Source organism: Leuciscus leuciscus (assembly GCF_965113295.1).
Source record: "Leuciscus leuciscus genome assembly, chromosome: 19".
Taxonomy (NCBI): Eukaryota; Metazoa; Chordata; class Actinopteri; order Cypriniformes; family Leuciscidae; genus Leuciscus; species Leuciscus leuciscus.
The window spans coordinates 38,003,930-38,024,646 of NC_138743.1; the positions used below are offsets into that span (position 1 = coordinate 38,003,930).

Sequence of the window (20,717 nt, forward strand, 5' to 3'; positions counted from 1 at the left end):
AATTAAGACTTGAATTAATTCTATTCTCAAAGATTTAACAGTATAATGGGTTTGATTAGGAAACAAGAGTGAATTTTTTCTATGTTGTTTATCAGAGAATGATAAAGAGAAGGAATATTGTGATGGAAAAAATTCAGTATTACTTAATTTTTATCGTTTCCAAACTGTTAATATCATTTAGTCATATGTTTTCTGTGAGGGTCTCTTACAGCTGAAGGGACATGAAAGCAGGAGGTCATTTAGATTGTAAATGAAGGCCTTTTGGCTTCTCAGGAACAAAGAACAGCATGACCTGCCCGGGGGGGGGAATCCTCAAAGAATAAACCTTTTCTCTTTAAAACAATTTTGCCTCTTGAAAGTTTCTTACACCTTTTGATGCTGTTTTTATTAATCTCTGAAAATTGCTTTTACAGTGTTCAACACAGCAGGGCTGCTCCCAAGAACGCTCCAACATGTCCAGTGAACTGTTCCATCTTGTGGAAACATCATGGATGAGCTTGTGGTTTGGCAGGTGTAACTGGGCCTGCATTTCATGTAGAACTTCAGTTGCTTTTGGGCTTCTGTGAAAAAACGTAACCACCTTCCTCACTTTCGCCAAAAGCTCTGACGCCCTGTCCAGTTTGAGGGATTTTGGCGAGGCCAGATTAAGTGTGTGCGCGACGCATCGCACATGAGGGTCCATCTCTGCACCAACTCCGGCCAGCATCATGTTTTTTGCATTATCCGTGACCAACGCTGTGTTCTTGTCTTTGATGTTCCACTCGCGGCAAACATTCTGCAGTAAAACTGCTAGATTATTCCCTGTGTGAGCCTCATTGAACACTCTAGTCTGTAGAACGTGGTTTTGCAAAACCCACTCATCATCAATATAGTGTGCTGTGAGTTACATATGAGTCTGTGGCACGAGACGTCCAGCCATCAACCGTAATTGCAACTCTTTGGGCATTGTTTAATGACTTGGCTATCTCTCGTCTAACTTTGTCATACGAGCTTCCGGTTTTGCCATGTAGTGGAGAGACGCGTGGTGTTAGTGCTCTGACTTATATTTATTCCTCTTAACACTACATTTGGGGCTTTTTCGCTCTTTTCGTGGTACTGTTGGTCTTGGTTAACGTTATCTGTTCCTGATGAGTAAAGGTACGCGAGCTGGTGGGAAAATCAAACCTCAAACCAAGGCGCCTAATTAGGGTTGGGCATCGTTTTGATTTGAACGATTCTGATTCCGATTCCGATTCTTCATTTCGATTTCGGTTCTTTTCGATTCTCGATTCCGATTCTTTGAGGGGTGGAGTCAAAACCTGTCACAGGCTCATTTCACAGAGGAAAATTTTATTTTGATTTAGTTTTAGTTTTGGGAGCTGCAGCCCTCGTGGGAGAAAATTAGGAATGCCTCTGCACCAGACCAAAAAACAGATTTATGCAGAACTTGCACCCTGGTCTGGACTCTCTGGACATAACTAACTCAATGTATAAAAGCTCACTTTAAAACACCATTGATTTGTATCATATTCCGGTCGCGGTTTAAAATGGTTTTAAGTAAAAAAAAGAAGATGTTGAAATATGTTATATTTAGCATTTTATATGCAGCTAATAGCTACCTTGCTTAGCACGTATACTATAAACATTCTCTATTCATTTAAAAAAAAAAAACTCATATCACGTTGGTCCACGTGAGATGATTGACAGCTGTACAGCGAATGAGAGAGCGCTGATATCATAAACTGACGCGAATCAGGAAGAGCAGAGACAGAGCTCGATGTGTTCGCTGTTTGAGCTCTTCAGATCGCATAATGCATTGGAAAATGAATAGTAATGTTATTCTTATGACGAAATATTTTACAAACATGTGATGATAAATCATTATTTCTCCAAATATGCGCACCATTGGATTAAGAGCCCTGACGGATTGTTTATTGCATGTATGTGAACACAAATAAACCGGAGAAGACGTGAATGACGCTTTGTGAGTGATGATTTCTATTCAAAATAACAAACATTACAGATTAATTATTTTGCACTCGATCCTGGCAACGTTACTAACGTTGGTCGCGCAGGGTTGCCTGAGGAGGACGAGACAGTGGACCAGCGCTCAGAGACAGTGGACATATGTCGAACACGCTACACTCCTTGTAAATTTTGTATACCATGCAGGCGTAACGTTAGGTGTTTAGTCATATTTGTAGTGCATCCGCCCGTGCAAGAAATAAGTTTGTCACATGTGTTGCACTCTGCCGACCCAGGCTTTTTTAAGGTGAAATAAAGCCACACTTTTGAGCGCCGCTTACCGTGCTCCATGCCTGCAACAGAACAAACGGGCGCGGCAAGCACTTCCGGAAATCCAGTGGCCACTATGGAAACCAAAACTTGCGCGTTTGGAACCGATGATCGGAATCGAAAACAAATTTTCTAAACGATTCCAATGGCATCGTTATTTTTTAAACGGTTCCCAGTTGGAACCGGTTCTCGATGCCCAACCCTACGCCTAATTCTGGGCAGGAAAGTGGCAAGATGTCAGACAACACCTCAAACCCGCTAACGACTGACACACTGGTGAGCGAACTTGACAAACTAAAGGCTGGTTCACACGGGACGATTTTAAAATTGTCGGCCGATTTTCCAAACCTGAGAGACCCCACACACGGGGATAAAAAATCACGGGTCTAACAGTTTTGGTCGTACAGTGTGTGGTGCGCAGCCACACGGCAAAATCAACACATCACACACGAACCGATTTGACTCCCGAGCATTCCCAGATCAGACGGGAAATCGCGCAAAATACCTCGAGATCAAACGTGATTTCAGAGTAAACAATCATGGCGGACGAAGAGGATGCAGTGGCAATAGTTTGTAGTTTGTTTTTAACCGAAAAAAAAACGTTATCAAAAGAAAAGGAGATGATCTCTGACGTCCACCGGACTTTCTGGTGCGCCATGCCGCCAGCTGTTTTGATTATATTTCCCGGTGTTTCCTCGCCGCCTCGTCACCTCGCTTTCTGATTGGCTACACTCCACAGTCCACAGGCTGCGTGCTCGGGGGACACCACACACGAGAAGAAATCGGGCCAAATAAATCCAACATGTTGGATATCCCCGATTTGAGATCGGAGCAGTCCCGACGTCCTTCCGAGCAGACGAGAGCAGCCTTAACACACCACACACGGCAGGAATATCTGATCAGATTAGTTTACGATAATCGGAGCATCCTTAAGATTGTCGGAAGGGGTGAATCGGGGCTAAAATCGGCCTAATTATCCTGCCGTGTGAACCAGCCTTAAGGAGAAACATGACTGGTGAACTCACCGCGCTGCTGAATTCGTCCTTGGAGACCATTCACTCATCCATTGCTTCTATTGGATCTACCTTGGTGACTCAAGCGACTACCATCACTGATATGGACACTAGTTCGACCACAGCGACAGGATCACACATCTCGAACATGAGGTCTGTGATAATACTACCACTAATATATTTTTCATTATTTTAATAATTCTTTTTTAATTATTACTAATAATAATATAAAAATATAATAAGTAATAATATAAAAAATACATAAATGTATAATTGTGTGAAATGTATTATGAAAATTGGCTAGCAATTTCGACAAGCAAAAACCAAGAAAAAGGTTGCAGCAGTTTGTCTCGACTACACTTGAGAAGTCCGCGATGGGACTGAGCTCGAACAGCTTCAGCATCAGCGACTTTTTATTGGATGAAATCGCTGTCAATCAAAAGGAGACGCAGCCTTTCAAAAGACCGTCCAATCATCACGCAGAAGCCGGAGTCCAGGCCAGCCCACTCCTCATTCACTCCAGAGACGCTGAGCGTCCGCGGGGCGGGACATAATCACAGCATTTGTCCAATGACCGTCTAGTTTCGAAGCACTGAAAGAAACTGTTCAGAGCAGCTCCACTGAAGTCACTGACGCTTGTGTGTGTGTGTGTGTGTGTGTGTGTGTGTGTGTGTGTGTGTGTGTGGGGCTTCAACAGGGAAATGTACTGTGACGCTACGGGAATGAGAAGGAGATCGAGTCCGCCGACCTGCTATATGGAGCTGATTCTGAACCAACTCGTCTTTGAGATGAACGTGTTCTAACGCACTTTTAGTCAGTAAAATGTTTGTAAAACACAATAGTACATATTTGACCATTAATTGTTTGCCATTATAGGGGAAGCCGAGCTTCAGTCTTAGAGAAATCCCCACTGAGTTCCACTAAAGCTTGACAGACATCAGTGTGATAAACAGCTTTCATTTCATGTACAGTATATGGAGCCACAACACATTCAACCAGGAGATGTGCCGAAACGTAATACCTGTAAATGAGAATGAAACTATGTGAGGGTGAGTACATGTTTGGGTGTACTGTCCCTTTAAACTAAAGTCCAGGATCCTGATCTCCTCGATCCATGTTACAAAGCTAAAACTGCTCTCATTTTATGAATTTTAATGCGTTCTTCAACAGCTGAACATTGTATTGAAGAATATTGTGTATGAACAATAGTACTTACCTCTGTATTAACCGAAAGAGCGATACTCAACACTGTAATGTGGAGCAACTGTACACACATGCTGAAAGAAATGAAACACATGTTCAACACTGCATAGATCTACACAGAGATATGCGTTTCACAATGCGTCCCCTTTCTGAACTTCCTGCTCGAGACAATTACTGTACAAATGCTCCTGATTACATTTAAATGTAATGCTTGTATTTCCCATTAAAAGCAAATTAAATATTGAAATGAGACTTGTGTTTGTTGACACTTGTTTTAACTACATCCTCTTTACTGAATCAGTATTAAAAGTCTTGCCTAACTCTAATAATTCTGCCAGTCATAATTGGTGAAGTCCTTGATGAAGCGCTGCACGATCCTCACTGTTACGCCTCTGCTGAAATCTGCCTCTGCATTCTGTGTTCTCTGGATTTATCTACAGATACCATTTTATGAATGTTTATGGATTCCTCGATAGTTCCTCTGGATGATCCAGGGTTAATCAGCCTCAGCTTGGTTCTCCAGGGTGAGAATATAGAAAGAAGTGAAGAAGACAGCCAGGGCAGATGTGAAGTCATCCTGAAGTGAACTGACGGGATGACCACCTTTACTTCTACGCAGAGCATCCATGTTTTCCATGTCAGGATGGAATCTCCTAAAAAACAAATGTGAAAGCTTGACCTTATAGGGCCGAATGATCTCTTAGAGCCAAATCAGAAACTGTTGCAGTAAATCCACTGGTATAAGTGTGAACACTGAATGCCAGCCTCACCCAGCATGATGACTCTTGGTGTAGTGAAGAGCCAGCTGAGCTTCAGCATCTGCATGGGTACTGGTGTCCTGATGCAGAAGAGCAGACAGAAGGAGTGCTAATGTGGGAGACCACAATACATCTCTATACATCTGAACATATATATTAATCAGCCATTATATCAATCCAGTAAAATGATTACATCAGCAAGAAGGAAAATGGCCTCATCTTTCTCTCTAAAGAAGATCATCATCAGCAATATGACAGCGATTGTGGAGTCCATGTTTTTCTCCTTGGAGACGTTCAATGTCGGCAAGAACTTGCGCCCATTTTTGGCTAGCGAAGCTTTTGGGAAACGCAGCCCTGATTGGTTCAGCTTCGGCCTCCACCCCCCCCCCCCCCCCCCCCCCCCCCCGTCCAGCTCCACAGACCTGGTGAAAGAGGAGACAGGAGGAGACCCGCTTGCCGGAGCAAAGACAGCGCAGGGATGCAGTTGTGGAGTTCCAGAGGTCTGATGCAGGAGAGAAGATCAGAGCAAACAGAGGAAACACTGATTCACTTGCTGGAGACAATTGTTCATCAGACGTCAATGTGTCAAATAAAGCAAAATACACATTTAAATTAGTTATTTTTTACATTTTTTATCAGTTAATTAGTTATTTATCATACTATATACAATACATTAGTAGCCTATATGTAAAGCAATCACAGAATCCTTCCAGTGCACTGAAACCTTCGCTTCCTAAAAACTCCCACAATGCACTGTGAAAACCGTATTCCCTCAACAGAACATCTGAAGCACGAAACTTAAATCACGTGATCAGCTCAGGACAAATAATGACACGCGACAGATGTTTTATAATACAGATCATTATTTTATTATATTTCAGCAGAAACACACATCACTAGACAGGTAATGAACATAATCTAATTAACATTTATAATGTATTTACGGCTGAAGTGTTAGATGTAATGAAATGTTATGTATATTTAACAAGCAAAGTATTGATCATAATGTGCTTTATATGACAGCACAAGTAATGTGAGAGAGATATGAGCTCTGCTGTTGTTCATAAACACCAGTACAGATGTTGTACATTGAGGACGTTGTGACGTCGCTAGAAACAGAGTGTAACCCGTGGGAAAATTGGGTAATATAATAAACCAGACAAAGTCAGTGGTTTGTTAAATTTGTTTATTTTCATATTGTATATTTTTCCAGTTCTGTAAAAAGAAATGTACATTGTTATTGTTACTTGACATGTGAGATGTTTATTTTATTTTTATAAAGTGAAAGTTGCATAGGCTTACTGGTTGTGTTGTGCGAGTGCCGGAGAGGAGAGGAATGACGTCAGACGAGGAAGAGAACAGACAGAGTAGAGAGAGCACGAGGAATAGAGACAGTAATATGTGAATAACATATTTCTCTGGTAACATCTGATAGATTAGGGTGACTAATCCTGACGAACTATCGGATGATATCTGAATACTGAACAGTGCTTTGACGAAGAGCTCAATTCAGTTTGTTTACGGACAGTTTGAAGTTTGACGCGAGCTGCTGACGGTGAGCGCGTGTGCGGCGTGGGACGAGAGACTGCCTGTTTGTTGACTAAACGGACCGGGGCTACAGTCTGGGTCATTCGATTGCACCGAGAGAGCTGCATCGGGACCGAGACACGCACGCGATCGACGGGGACGGTGCTTTTGTGCAACACACGTGGTGAGCGCATTCTTTTTATTTTATTTTGCTCTACGGAGTGAAGCAGCCACACGTTTTAGGCTACAACGAACCCGAGCGTCGATTCAGGCCTGCTACGAGAACTGTGGTATTTTTTTTATTGGATTATTAGATTTTTGCCGGCTATTAGTTTTAGGAATTAGCCTACACTGTCAATCATCTTTTGGTTGTTTACTATTCATATTCTTGTGTGATTATTTTATTTTATATTCAGTAAAGAGCTTTATTTGTTTCAATTGTTGTTTCTATTGTCATTTCATTTTCATTTTATAACTCTGTGTTTATTTGAGAACCACAGCATCCTGATTAATCATTTGCCCTTATTAAAATAAATCTAGAATTTGATTGAATACTAGATCTAAAAGATCTCAGGTTAGCCTACCCCCATAAACAACTGTTGGGGGCGCTACAGAAAATGGAGGCACCGCTGGGATAAGGGTTTCTGGTTAGCTGTTTCAAGTGTTGTATGTGGCAATAGCAACAACAAAATGGCTGACAGATCAGAGTTAGTAGCTGAGCTAAAAGGATGGTGTCGTGGTGAGGGTCTAGATGAAGCTCACTCGCTCATGGTTATGGTTCCTGAGCATGTTGAAATCGCTCAGATTGAGGATACACTGCATACAGTGAAATGTTTTGGCCGCGTTCGTGTACGAGGAAGGACCTTTAGTGTTAAACATAACATGATAATGGCTTTGTGTGAGTGTAAAGAACAGTTGAAAGCTGAAAATGTCCCACAAGAGATATCACCCATGGATGGTGGAGAGGCTTGGCCTCTTGTTATAATTGGTGAAGCCCCTGCCACTGCTGATGAGTTCAGTCGCAAACTGTTGAGTTTGTTACAAGCAGAAGGAAAGACAGTGGAAGATCTTCGTGATTTTTTTCCATGTTCTGAACAGACTACCAGCACTACGGACGTTTTACAGATAGTAGGTAATTTGTTGGAAAAGACTACAAAGCCATCACTTGACACGGTTAGCTATCGCCGTCTTCGCCTCTTTTCTGGTGTGTTGCCAACTCCGTGTGGAGAAGAGCAATTTGATAACTGGTTAGAGCAAGCTCAGTTAATGGTTGAGGAAAGTGAATGTGCAGACAAAGAGAAAAGACGCAGATTAATGGAGAGTATTAAAGGGCCAGCTCTTGAAATAATGAAGTCTGCAAGAGTCACTGATCCTGAGATAAGTGCTGCAAAGTGCTTAGAAGCCCTTGAAAATGCTTTTGGTACTGCAGAGTCTGGTGAAGACTTATATTTTGCGTTTCGCATGATGCGACAGCAGTCAACTGAGAAATTGTCTGAGTTTCTGAGACGGTTAGAACAGGCGTTAGTTAAAGTTGTGCAGCAAGGAGGTATTTCCGTCACCTACATGGACAGAGCCAGGCTAGAGCAAGTGCTGAGAGGAGCTACTGCTTCTGACCTTATGCTGGTAAATCTTCGCTTAAGAGAGAGAAGAGATAAACCACCTACTTTCCTCCAATTGCTGAAGGAGATAAGGTCTGAGGAGGAATATGAGGCTTCAAGGAAAAAGGTTAATCCCTCAGTACAGTGTGTTCAAGCTAAACAGGAAGTGGACGTGAAACAAGCTGAGATTCAGAGTCTAAAGGCTGAAGTGAAAGAGCTTAAGACTATGGTTGCCTCTGTGGTAAGAAAACCTATACCCGTAGTACAGGAGTGTGTCGGGAAAAATCCTGAAACAAGCACACATGGTCCAAACCCTCTGGATGCTGAACTGATAGCCCTAAAGAAACAAGTGAAAAGGTTACAACAGAAAGTTAGTAACAAAGAGATTGAATCTGATGTCACAGTTTCAAAAGCTGAAGTGTCATCCAAGAGGCAACAACCTCAAAACCCCTCAGAGGAGCAGTTCTGCTATCGGTGCGGGGAAAATGGGCATTTTGCCAGTAGGTGTCCAAACCCAGAGAACCAGAGCAAAGTGATTACCAGATTGATTCACTCTTTGAAAATCAGTAGGAGTCAGCAGCAGACAGGTGGGGCTGCCAATGCAAAAGTTGACTACTCAGTGAAAAGGAGTTTGGTAAGAACAGAGAATTCTGCTGTTATACCAGAAGGGTTAGTGGGTCCCCCTAGTCTGATTCCGTTGAAGATTAACGGACACCCCTGCAAGGCATTGCTTGATAGTGGTTCCCAGGTAACCATCATTTTTGAACAGTGGTATCAGGAACATTTATCGGAAATTCCGATACAACCGGTGTCAGGTCTAGCCTTATGGGGTTTGAGTGAGTCGGATGTCAGTTATCCTTATCGGGGTTATGTGGTGATAGAAATGGAATACCCTGAGGAAGTGGTAGGTAGTAGCCAAACTGTGACTGTTCTTGCTTTGATTTGTCCGAGCATCAAGAGCGCAGACCAATCTCCAATCATTCTGGGGACGAATGCTAGTCATGTCAGGCGCTTAGTGCAGCAATGTCATGAGAGAGGTGTCAATCTTGCACAGACATTGGGCATTAAGGTTGTGAATCTCAAGAATAATGCTGTCCCAGCAAATCATGTTCCTGCTGATGTGAATGACGAACAGGATGTCGGGTGTGTGGTTTGGAAAGGATCTGAATCATTGATTATAGGTCCTAAGATGGAAGCAGAAGTAGTGTGCAAACTTGAGCTAAACCAAAAGGTAGATAAAGAAATACTGATGGTAGATTCTTCCATTGAGTCTCCTTTACCTGGCGGGGTATTTCTTCAGCCTATGGTCGTGCCAGGACATGTGGTGGACTGTGACAGTTTTCGGGTTTTGATTAAGAATGAGTCCGCTACGCAAGCGTCCCTTCAGACGGGAACAGTAATTGGACATGTGTATCTGGCAGACTCTGTTTGTACTTTATCCCTTTCGGATGAAGCTGAATTTGATCCGAATTTGATTGATTTTGGAGATTCCCCGGTACCTGAAAACTGGAAAATTAGGCTTAGGCAGAAGTTAGCCAACCGAGCTCATGTATTTTCCAGGCATGAGTGGGATGTTGGGTTAGCTAAGGGTGTTGAACATCATATCCGTCTGTCTGATCCTCGTCCTTTTAGGGAACGATCTCGTAGACTTGCTCCTGCTGATATTGAGGACGTCAGAAAGCACCTTCAAGGAATGCTACAAGCAGGGATCATTAAAGAGTCGAGAAGTCCCTATGCATCCCCTATAGTGATTGTAAGAAAGAAAAATGGATCTATTAGGATGTGCATAGACTATAGGCTGTTAAATAGTCGTACTGTGCTCGATCAGTACACTACTCCTTGTATAGAGGATGCCTTAAATGCCCTGTCTGGTAGTAGGTGGTTTTCTGTGCTTGATCTCAGGAGTGGCTATTATCAAATAGCCATGGCAGAGGAAGACAAAGAGAAGACTGCCTTCATCTGTCCAGTTGGGTTCTTCCAGTTTGAAAGGATGCCGCAGGGGGTAACTGGGGCTCCGGCAACTTTTCAACGGGTAATGGAGAGAGCCGTCGGTGATATGAATTTGTTGCAGGTACTCGTTTATCTAGATGATTTAATTGTCTTTGGCCGATCGCTTGAGGAACATGAAGAGCGATTGCTCAGAGTGCTTGATCGCCTTGGAGAGGTGGGGTTGAAGCTCTCGCCAGATAAGTGTCAAATATGTCAGACGCAGGTTAAATACTTGGGACATATTGTGTCAGCCGACGGTGTTTCTCCGGATCCATCTAAGATTGAGGCGGTTGCAAAATGGCCCATGCCTACTAATTTGAAAGAACTGCAGTCCTTCTTAGGCTTTTGTGGCTATTATCGCAGATTTATTGCTAACTATTCTGCGATAGTGAGGCCTTTGACCGATCTCACTAAAGGATATGCACCGGCGCACAAGAGTGGCAAATGTGACAAGACTGAACACAAATCATATCTTAAAGATTCTGAGCCATTTGGGGAGAGATGGGATCAGTCTTGTACAGAGGCTTTTGGCCAAATTATTAATTGTCTTACGCATACCCCAGTTCTTGCATTCGCTGACCCACAAAAGCCATACACCTTACATGTTGACGCAAGTCAAAAGGGACTTGGCGCAGTCTTGTATCAGGAGTATCCTGAAGGCATGAGACCGGTTGCGTTTGCCAGCAGAAAACTCAAGCCATCAGAGAAAAATTATCCAATACATCAATTGGAGTTTTTGTCTCTGAAATGGGCGGTTGTTGACAAGTTTAATGAGTACCTTTATGGGGCAAATTTTACAGTTCGTACAGACAACAACCCCCTTACCTATGTCTTGTCAACAGCCAAGCTCAGTGCTGTTGGTCACAGATGGCTAGCTGCGTTGTCTGCTTACGATTTTGATATACAATACCGTCCTGGCAAATTCAACGTGGATGCAGATCTTCTCTCTAGATGCATGCCTGAAAAAGAAGAATCAGAATGGGTTACCATACCTGAGTCAAGTGTGAAATCTGCTTGTCGGAGAGTTGATGTAGTTTCAGGGTGTAGTTCCCCTCGGTATGTAGATTTGTTGGGAGCATCTCCAGATTGTATCCCCGATCTCTATGCATTTCCAACTTGTCTGGAGTTGACGCCCCTAGAACGATTAACGAAACAGGACATTAAAACCGCACAAGCTGATGATGGAATAGTGGGACCGACTATTCAGGCAGTGAAACAAGGAAAATGGCCTGGAGATCTTGAAAGTAATGGAAAGTTATCTATCATGAAACGTGAGATGAGTAGGCTGACATTGAAAGATGGTATACTTTACCGTATGAGACAGGGATCGTCTGGTGAGAGTGACTTGCAGTTGGTTCTTCCGAGTGAATTTCATAGTATGGTTCTTAGAGCAGTGCACGATGATTTCGGACACTTCGGAGTAGACCGAACTCTAGACATGATCAGAAACCGATTCTTTTGGCCTAAAATGGCAGAAGAGGTCGAAGAATACATGAAGTGCATCATCCATAAGTCTCTGCAGAAGAAAGCTGCTCCATTACACCAGATTATTAGCAATGGCCCCATGGATCTGGTGTGTATGGACTTCCTCTCAATGGAGCCTGACTCGAAAGGATTCAGCAACGTTTTAATTGTCACAGACCATTTCACAAGGTATGCTCAGGCTTTCCCTACCAAAAGCCAGAAAGCTCTTGAGGTTGCAAGAATTCTTGTTGATAAATACTTTGTTCATTATGGGTTACCTGCCAGGGTCCATTCTGATCAGGGTAGAGACTTTGAAAGTCGTTTGATTCGGGAGTTGCTGAATTTGATGGGAATCCGTAAGTCTAGAACTACCCCCTATCACCCACAGGGTGACCCGCAACCCGAAAGGTTTAATAGAACCTTATTGACCATGCTCGGGACACTCAGTCGAGAGAAAAAACGTCGCTGGAGTGAGCACGTTGTTCATTTAGTGCATGCCTACAATAGCACTAAGTGTGATGCCACTGGGTATTCACCCTATTATTTGATGTTTGGCAGGGAGGCGAAACTTCCAGTTGATTTGTGTTTTGGGATCATGTCTGACATGGATGAGGTTAATCACTCTCGTTATGTAGGAAAGTTGAGAGAAAATCTGAGAGATGCACATCGTCTGGCGGAGGAAGTGGCAAACAAGAGACATAAAAGAAACAAGAGATTGTATGACCGACGAGTTTCTTTTCAGACACTTGAGGTGGGTGATAGAGTGCTGCTAAGAAATTTAGGACTAAGGGGAAAACACAAGCTGGAAAGCAAGTGGGCTCCTGATCCTTATATTGTGATGGAGAGGTTGTCTCATGTGCCAGTGTACAGAATCAAACGTGAGGATGGAAAAGGTGGAATTAAGACCATCCACCGAGATCATCTCCTGTCCAAAGGAGATCTTGTCAGGGTCCCTACAACTGATGTTGAACCTGATTTTCCTGCAAGACATGTGACTAGATCTAAGGTTCGTCAAAAGAGGGAGAGAATGTCTCTAGAGAATGAGAACAGGGGTTCAGAGGAGACAGATTTCTCTGATTATTCTTCTGACTCTGATTATTTCACTCCAAAGAGAAATGAGGCTCATCGTAGAGAAGTGATTCGTAGAGGGTTAGATCAGATTAGATCTGTGATGAACAGAGAAAAGGTGGTCACACCACAGGAGCAAGATTCTTCTGGCATTAGGTTATCTGTTGATGAGACTTCTGGGCAGGAGGAATGTTTGGTTCAGAGCAGTTGTGAAAGTCAGGATGAAGATCCTGAAATGACCGTAGTGGTTGATGAAGACCCAGTATTGACAACTGAGCCAGTCAGTAAATTGTCTGGGGAACCTGATATCCGGTCTAAAAGACTGATAAAACCAGTGCAAAAGCTTACTTATGATGAACCGGGCAAATCCAGAGATGAACCACTAACTATCATTCATAGAGGCTTGGTCATTAAAATTGGTAAAACCAAATAATGTGCATCTGCTTGCAGTGTAAACGGGTCCGAATGAGGACATCCGGCCAGTTTAAGAGGGGGAGGGTGTAACCCGTGGGAAAATTGGGTAATATAATAAACCAGACAAAGTCAGTGGTTTGTTAAATTTGTTTATTTTCATATTGTATATTTTTCCAGTTCTGTAAAAAGAAATGTACATTGTTATTGTTACTTGACATGTGAGATGTTTATTTTATTTTATAAAGTGAAAGTTGCATAGGCTTACTGGTTGTGTTGTGCGAGTGCCGGAGAGGAGAGGAATGACGTCAGACGAGGAAGAGAACAGACAGAGTAGAGAGAGCACGAGGAATAGAGACAGTAATATGTGAATAACATATTTCTCTGGTAACATCTGATAGATTAGGGTGACTAATCCTGACGAACTATCGGATGATATCTGAATACTGAACAGTGCTTTGACGAAGAGCTCAATTCAGTTTGTTTACGGACAGTTTGAAGTTTGACGCGAGCTGCTGACGGTGAGCGCGTGTGCGGCGTGGGACGAGAGACTGCCTGTTTGTTGACTAAACGGACCGGGGCTACAGTCTGGGTCATTCGATTGCACCGAGAGAGCTGCATCGGGACCGAGACACGCACACGATCGACGGGGACGGTGCTTTTGTGCAACACACGTGGTGAGCGCATTCTTTTTATTTTATTTTGCTCTACGGAGTGAAGCAGCCACACGTTTTAGGCTACAACGAACCCGAGCGTCGATTCAGGCCTGCTACGAGAACTGTGGTATTTTTTTTATTGGATTATTAGATTTTTGCCGGCTATTAGTTTTAGGAATTAGCCTACACTGTCAATCATCTTTTGGTTGTTTACTAATTCATATTCTTGTGTGATTATTTTATTTTATATTCAGTAAAGAGCTTTATTTGTTTCAATTGTTGTTTCTATTGTCATTTCATTTTCATTTTATAACTCTGTGTTTATTTGAGAACCACAGCATCCTGATTAATCATTTGCCCTTATTAAAATAAATCTAGAATTTGATTGAATACTAGATCTAAAAGATCTCAGGTTAGCCTACCCCCATAAACAACTGTTGGGGGCGCTACAAGAGTCATCAGTGTCCCGATGTGTCGTGAGCTTTACTGTCCTTACTGTCCTTACCATGTTCACCATACACTGATTCACCAGCTAGGAAGCTCTGGAGCGGATTGAGAAGCATCCTAAGCTTTTCCACACTTTGAATCAACTGGATCAACCGATTCACTAAATGATTCAGTGTTTGGAAGCGCTCGAGACTCAAACACACACTGGCGACTCCTGCTGGTCAAACAGTGTAAATACAGCACAAACTGACCCGAACACACAGAACAACACCTTTACAAACACATTACAAATGTTGTGTTGAACATCTAATTTAACTAATGAAATTAACAAGTCATCTAATACCATTAAATATGAAGTGTCTGTATAATATCTGTTATTTTATTAAATCATAGGGTTTTTATGCGCAGCTTGGTTAATCAGGTCAATAAGAGACTATTCAATAAAACTCTTGCCTTTTTATCACAAATATGGCATTACAATTATTATTAATATTATATTTACAAATTTATAAAACTTTAAAAAACATATAGAAACTGGTTCATGGGTTTATAAATGTAACATATGTTAGTGATGGCCTTTATTTTTAAGTTAAATATTTTTTTATTCTTTTCTGTAAATTATTGTTCTTTCAATTTATACTTACAAAATGTGTGAAATATGTCAAGAACTTGCTGTTGAATCCAGTAATTCTGAAGAAAATTATATATTAAATTAATATGTAAAATGATTATTAAAATGATGTTAAAAGTAAATAAATATAGACATGGTTCATGGGTTCACAGAGAGAAACAGTGAAAGTTAATTCTCCAAGCCCTGCGTAAAACACACACAAACAAGCATTACAAAAAGCACAAATGATGCAGACACGTCATATTTACTGGTAGATTATATGTAATAAATGCCACTGATGAAAACATGTGCAGTGTGTTTGGTCATACAGTGACACAGGTTTGACCAGCAGGAGTTCGCCAGCGTGTTTCCAGCGCTTCAGAAGAGTCAATCATTCTGCCAATCAATCGCTTCAGTTGATTCAGAGTTTGGAAAATAACAGAGTTTCTCCATCACTAGTTCTTGGCCTCTAAAGTTCAGTTTGTTGTTCATCTGCGCTAAAGAAATGATATTGTGTTCATGTTATTGGTTTCTCCAACGCTCATGTGAACAAAGACAACAACCCTAACATGTTTATCTGTTGTTGACTCCTGAGGTCTCCTGCGCATGCGCGATTCTGAGGAAACACCTTTGAGTCCAAACCGAAAGTAAAGACTCGATTCTGAAGTGTAAATTCACATTTCGAGGTCTTAAAAACTGACATAAATATCACATCACGGTAAGTACATTTATCAGCTTCTGATATCATGTCATATTATAGTAGAATGTTTTCTGATTGCTATCATATTTTCGATTGCGGTCATTTTAGGGAGTTGTGACGCATGTAAGTTAACGTTAGGCCTATAGTGACAAGTTCATCTTCAGAGGCCAGTTTCATAAACAGAGCTGCTAAATTAAGACTGTGTTTAAGAACTAGATTGACCAACTATCAGTAACTTAGAGCTAATCAGTCTTACTTTTCAGACTCAAATGAGACCAATCTATCTTTTTATGAAACTGACTTAAATGTTTTGACCAGTCTTGAAGAAAAACCTGCCCTGTAAAACTAGTCTAAGCAGTTTCTGCAACTGGAGACAGAGATTATAATCATCCCTGATTATAGATCAGATCTATATTCTGCTTTTAGTTGAGATTCATTTGCGGATTCTTTACTGAAAATATACAAAGGTGTAAATAGCTTCATTTATTTAGCGCTTTTACCAATATAGAGTTTCACAGCAGCTTTACAGTGATAATAGGAGATTACAGTAACAGAGATTAGGCTTTACAGCAGATCTAGAATAAAGTTATTGTCCAGCTAAAGTTAGTTTTGATTGATTCACTTCCGTTTTAAAGATCATTAGTTGTTCTTAGGGTCGCTAGCTAACACACACCGTTCTCACAGAAAACCCTTAACTCGCTCCGGTCGCTCATTCACACACACAACAGTGTTTGGGGCTCGAGAACGCAAACCTTGAGATTTATGAACATTTATGATAAACGTGATCATCTCCGAGCAAACTTCAAACACTTGAATTTGAAAACGCTGACGGCGTGTACATGCGCATCACGTGTTTAGTCTATAGATATGCGGTTTGAATATGTGCACAGGCGAGTAGTCCTTCTTTACGCAGTGACATCGCCAAATCACTTATCTGGCCTTAAATATTCATAATACAGAATGTTTTGTCTCTTCTGTGTATCCATGTGAACTGGAATCATTTTGACAACTTTTATCTGTACAGAGGTACAGATGTAAACATTTAAATTAAATCCAGAAGCTGTGACTGCAGTGGAAGTGGAAGAGAGCGGTTACGACACTCTGAAAGGTTTGGGAACCACTGAAATAGTATAAATATATTATATTATAATAACACTGCTATAATAGAAAAGGGGGAGAGCAAGGCACAACCTAACACTTTTTGACTTTCTCAGTTTGTGTAAATCCACTTGGGGTTCAGAATACTTATTTTTTCCCACATTAATTTCCCACATGTCTGGTACAATTATGTGGTTTTGTTCCATTAATACAGTGTATTTTTTTTTTTTTTCTTGATTTACCCTTGAAAGAATGGAAGTGAAATGTGACAACATGCCCCATAGGCGGGGTACATTGTAACATGGCCATATGACAGATTAAATACAATACAAAATACAATACAAAATAAAACATTCAGTCAATAAAATAAAATAATTAACTTTTTATAGAAAATCATCGTTCTAATAGGGGCTGATTGTAACACAATGTGACAACATGCCCCGCCTGCACAACTGGGGTTTAAACCCTGCAAGTGTCTTCTACTGGTTAGATCAGCATTAAATAACTATATCAACTGTTCAATAACAGATATACGATTAAAATAATATCAGATTTGTCTAGTTTTAAATAAAAACCCAAAAAACAGAGATGAAAATTTTACTTTTGCTAATGGTTAAATGTTTAGTGATATCTTTCAAAGATTGTTTAATGTTGGCAAAAAATGTCTCTATGTAGTTTTGATAACTAGTTGGCAACTAGTAAATCCAGTAAGTTTCTTCATGCTGGGATATGTGGAAAGTTTTAAACCGTGTGTGTTACACCGAGCCATCGTTAGTGTGTGCCCCGCTCACCCCTATGTTTCCAAAGATCAAGTAGACTTTACACATACTTTATTTTCATACATTTTTATAAACGCAATTTATTGTAAAGTAATATGTGTTTCACCTCAGACACTTATTGTCTGACACCTGTCCTGATTTTGTCAGGCCATATTTTAGTTTTATTATTGTAGGGTTTTTCCTGCACTGAAACATTTTTGGCGACTGCCAAAACCAATTTGTGTCCCGCCAAAGCCTTATTTGGCCAGTTATTGTGATTTATGAGTGATTAAGATGAAATCTGCTTCGCATGATAAAGGCCCCCTGAAATCAAAATTATTATTTTTTAGCATTAGCATTAAAGGTTACATATTATGCCCCTTTCCACAAGATGTAATATAAATCTATGGTGTCCCCGGAATGTGTCATTTCAGCTCATAATTCCCCCAGATCATTTATTATAGCTTGTCAAATTTGCCCCTTTTTGGTGTAAACAAAAACGTGCCATTTTTGTGTGTGTCCCTTTAAATGCAAATGAGCTGCAGCTCCGCCCGTTCAGAAGAGCCGATCCTTCACACAAGCTTCAGTTACTCCAGTAGTGATGGGGAGTCTGGTTCTTTTCCCGAACCGGTTCTTTCGGACAATTCGCTTCAATGAACCAGTTCAAAGACCAGTTCACCAGTTCTTTTACGTCCTCGCGTAATGACGTCAATTCTATCATCCCGGTGAATAAAAATACATTCAAATTTGAATAACTTTAGTTAAATAATAGTAATCATCGTCATCATCATCAGTTTCTTACATTTACGTTTTGCAAATGAACCCAGTACTGGTGCAAACATGGATGTCTTACATGTCTTAAAGATATAAAGTTAATTTTATTTGTTATTAAATAAACGTACATTTCTCCGAATCCGCCCCCTCATTCAAGTCCTTGGTTCACCCGGGCTCATAGTATTATCAGCACAGCATCAGACGGTGCTATCACGCATGTGCAGTACCTCCAGCTCATCGGTTCTCCGGATCAAACGTGTTCGAAAGAAACAGTTCTTGTCCGGGACAAGTGGACAAGTGCCCGACCGATAGAAACGATTCTGATCTTGTACAGTCAGTGTAATAATGTATAGTGTATTTCTGGTCGCTGCGCTGCCTGTCTCTTTGTGAGAGGCTGGAGAAATTAAAACAAATAAGTGTAAGAGCACACACAAAAAACTCACAGAAGAAACATACTGAAAAATGTTGAGTTTTTTTATTTATATGATATGATATAGTTAAGTAACATAACACGACTAAGAGAGCTCCCAGCAAACACATTTACGGTGTGGCAACAACTGTGGCTCTGTGCATTTCTACTATGGCAGCGTCTCTGTGTACGTACTCGCAACATCGTAACAACGTAGAATTGTCGGTGCGACACGGCTGTAGCGTTAGTGCGCGACATTCAGCAACTGAGAGACGACCTTCTGACAATTTATTTATTTTTATTCTAGATATAGATATCCCCCATTTAGCATCTTATGTTTTGAGGTCAATTTTTAATTAGTCTTATATAGTATTATATACTTTTTAACCCTTGTGTGGTGTTCATATTTTTGTTATTCAGCCAGTGTTCGTGGGTCTGGTGGACCCGCTGCATTTTTGGGCTTTTAATTCAACACTATCAAACAATTTTATGTTAAAATACTCAACAGATGTTTAATTCATCCCAATTACAAGCAATATAAACAGCATATATGGTTAATATTTTCTCTTTACCTTTGTTAGATCACATTTAAGAATTGAACCTTGTGCGGGAACGGCAGGGGTAGAAACACAAAACTCACTCTTGCACTCACACTTACACACAATCTCTCTCTCACACGCAGGCACACGCATGTACACACACACACTCACTCACTCACTCACTCGCTCACTCTCTCACACACACACACACACACACACACACACACACACACACACACACACACACACACACACACACACACACACACACACACACACACACACACACACACACACACACACACACACACACACACTTGGATATGTGGTTTATGGGGACTCTCCATAGGCGTAATGGTTTTTCTAATGAACAAACTGTATAATCTATCCCCCTACACTAACCCTACCCCTAAACCTACCAATCACAGAAAACTTGTGCCATTTTTTGAATTTCAAAAAACACCATTTACAGTTTTTTTTCGATTGCTAAACGACAGTGAGCACAACTGGAGCTACATGTGCAAAACTCTAACTACAGTCTGCACTACCAACAGTCACCTGAGCTAAACAGTTCACATCACCTGCAAAACTCATTCCAAGCAACACAACTCTTAACACACGGCTCAAAACAGGCTCAGTGCAGCCAAACACTACACACAACCCTCACTGAGATAACACACACTGTCACTCAGAACACACTACACACAACCCTCACTGAGATAACACACACTGTCACTCAGAACACACTACACACAACCCTCACTGAGATAACACACACTGTCCCTCAGAACACACTACACACAACCCTCACTGAGATAACACACACTGTCACTCAGAACACACTACACACAACCCTCACTGAGATAACACACACTGTCCCTCAGAACACACTACACACACCCCTCACTGAGATAACACACACTGTCACTCAGAACACACTGAGAGGAAACACACTACACACACCCCTCACTGAGATAACACACACTGTCACTCAGAACACACTGAGAGGAAACACACTACACACAACCCTCACTGAGATAACACACACTGTCACTCAGAACACACTACACACAACCCTCACTGAGATAACACACACTGTCCCTCAGAACACACTACACACACCCCTCACTGAGATAACACACACTGTCACTCAGAACACACTGAGAGGAAACACACTACACACACCCCTCACTGAGATAACACACACTGTCACTCAGAACACACTGAGAGGAAACACACTACACACACCCCTCACTGAGATAACACACACTGTCACTCAGAACACACTGAGAGGAAACACACTACACACAACCCTCACTGAGATAACACACACTGTCACTCAGAACACACTGAGAGGAAACACACTACACACACCCCTCACTGAGATAACACACACTGTCCCTCAGAACACACTGAGAGGA

General features: G+C 41.4%; 2 protein-coding genes across 7 annotated transcripts in view; both read left to right on the top strand.

Annotated features, from left to right (window-relative positions):
• LOC309482457 (NLR family CARD domain-containing protein 3-like) overlaps positions 1-20,717 on the top strand; it is a 168,069-nt gene that overhangs the window by 40,105 nt on the left and 107,247 nt on the right. The gene's annotated exons all lie outside the window — the stretch shown is intronic.
• LOC309482471 (protein NLRC3-like) overlaps positions 15,434-20,717 on the top strand; it is a 164,714-nt gene continuing 159,430 nt past the window's right edge. For 3 of the 5 annotated variants that reach the window (XM_082147856.1, XM_082147862.1, XM_082147861.1), the window contains exon 1: positions 15,435-15,736. The gene's annotated coding sequence lies outside the window, so the exon portion shown is untranslated. Of the gene's footprint in view, positions 15,737-20,717 lie in introns of all 5 variants that reach the window. The other 2 variants (XM_082147863.1, XM_082147858.1) reach the window with 2 other exon arrangements.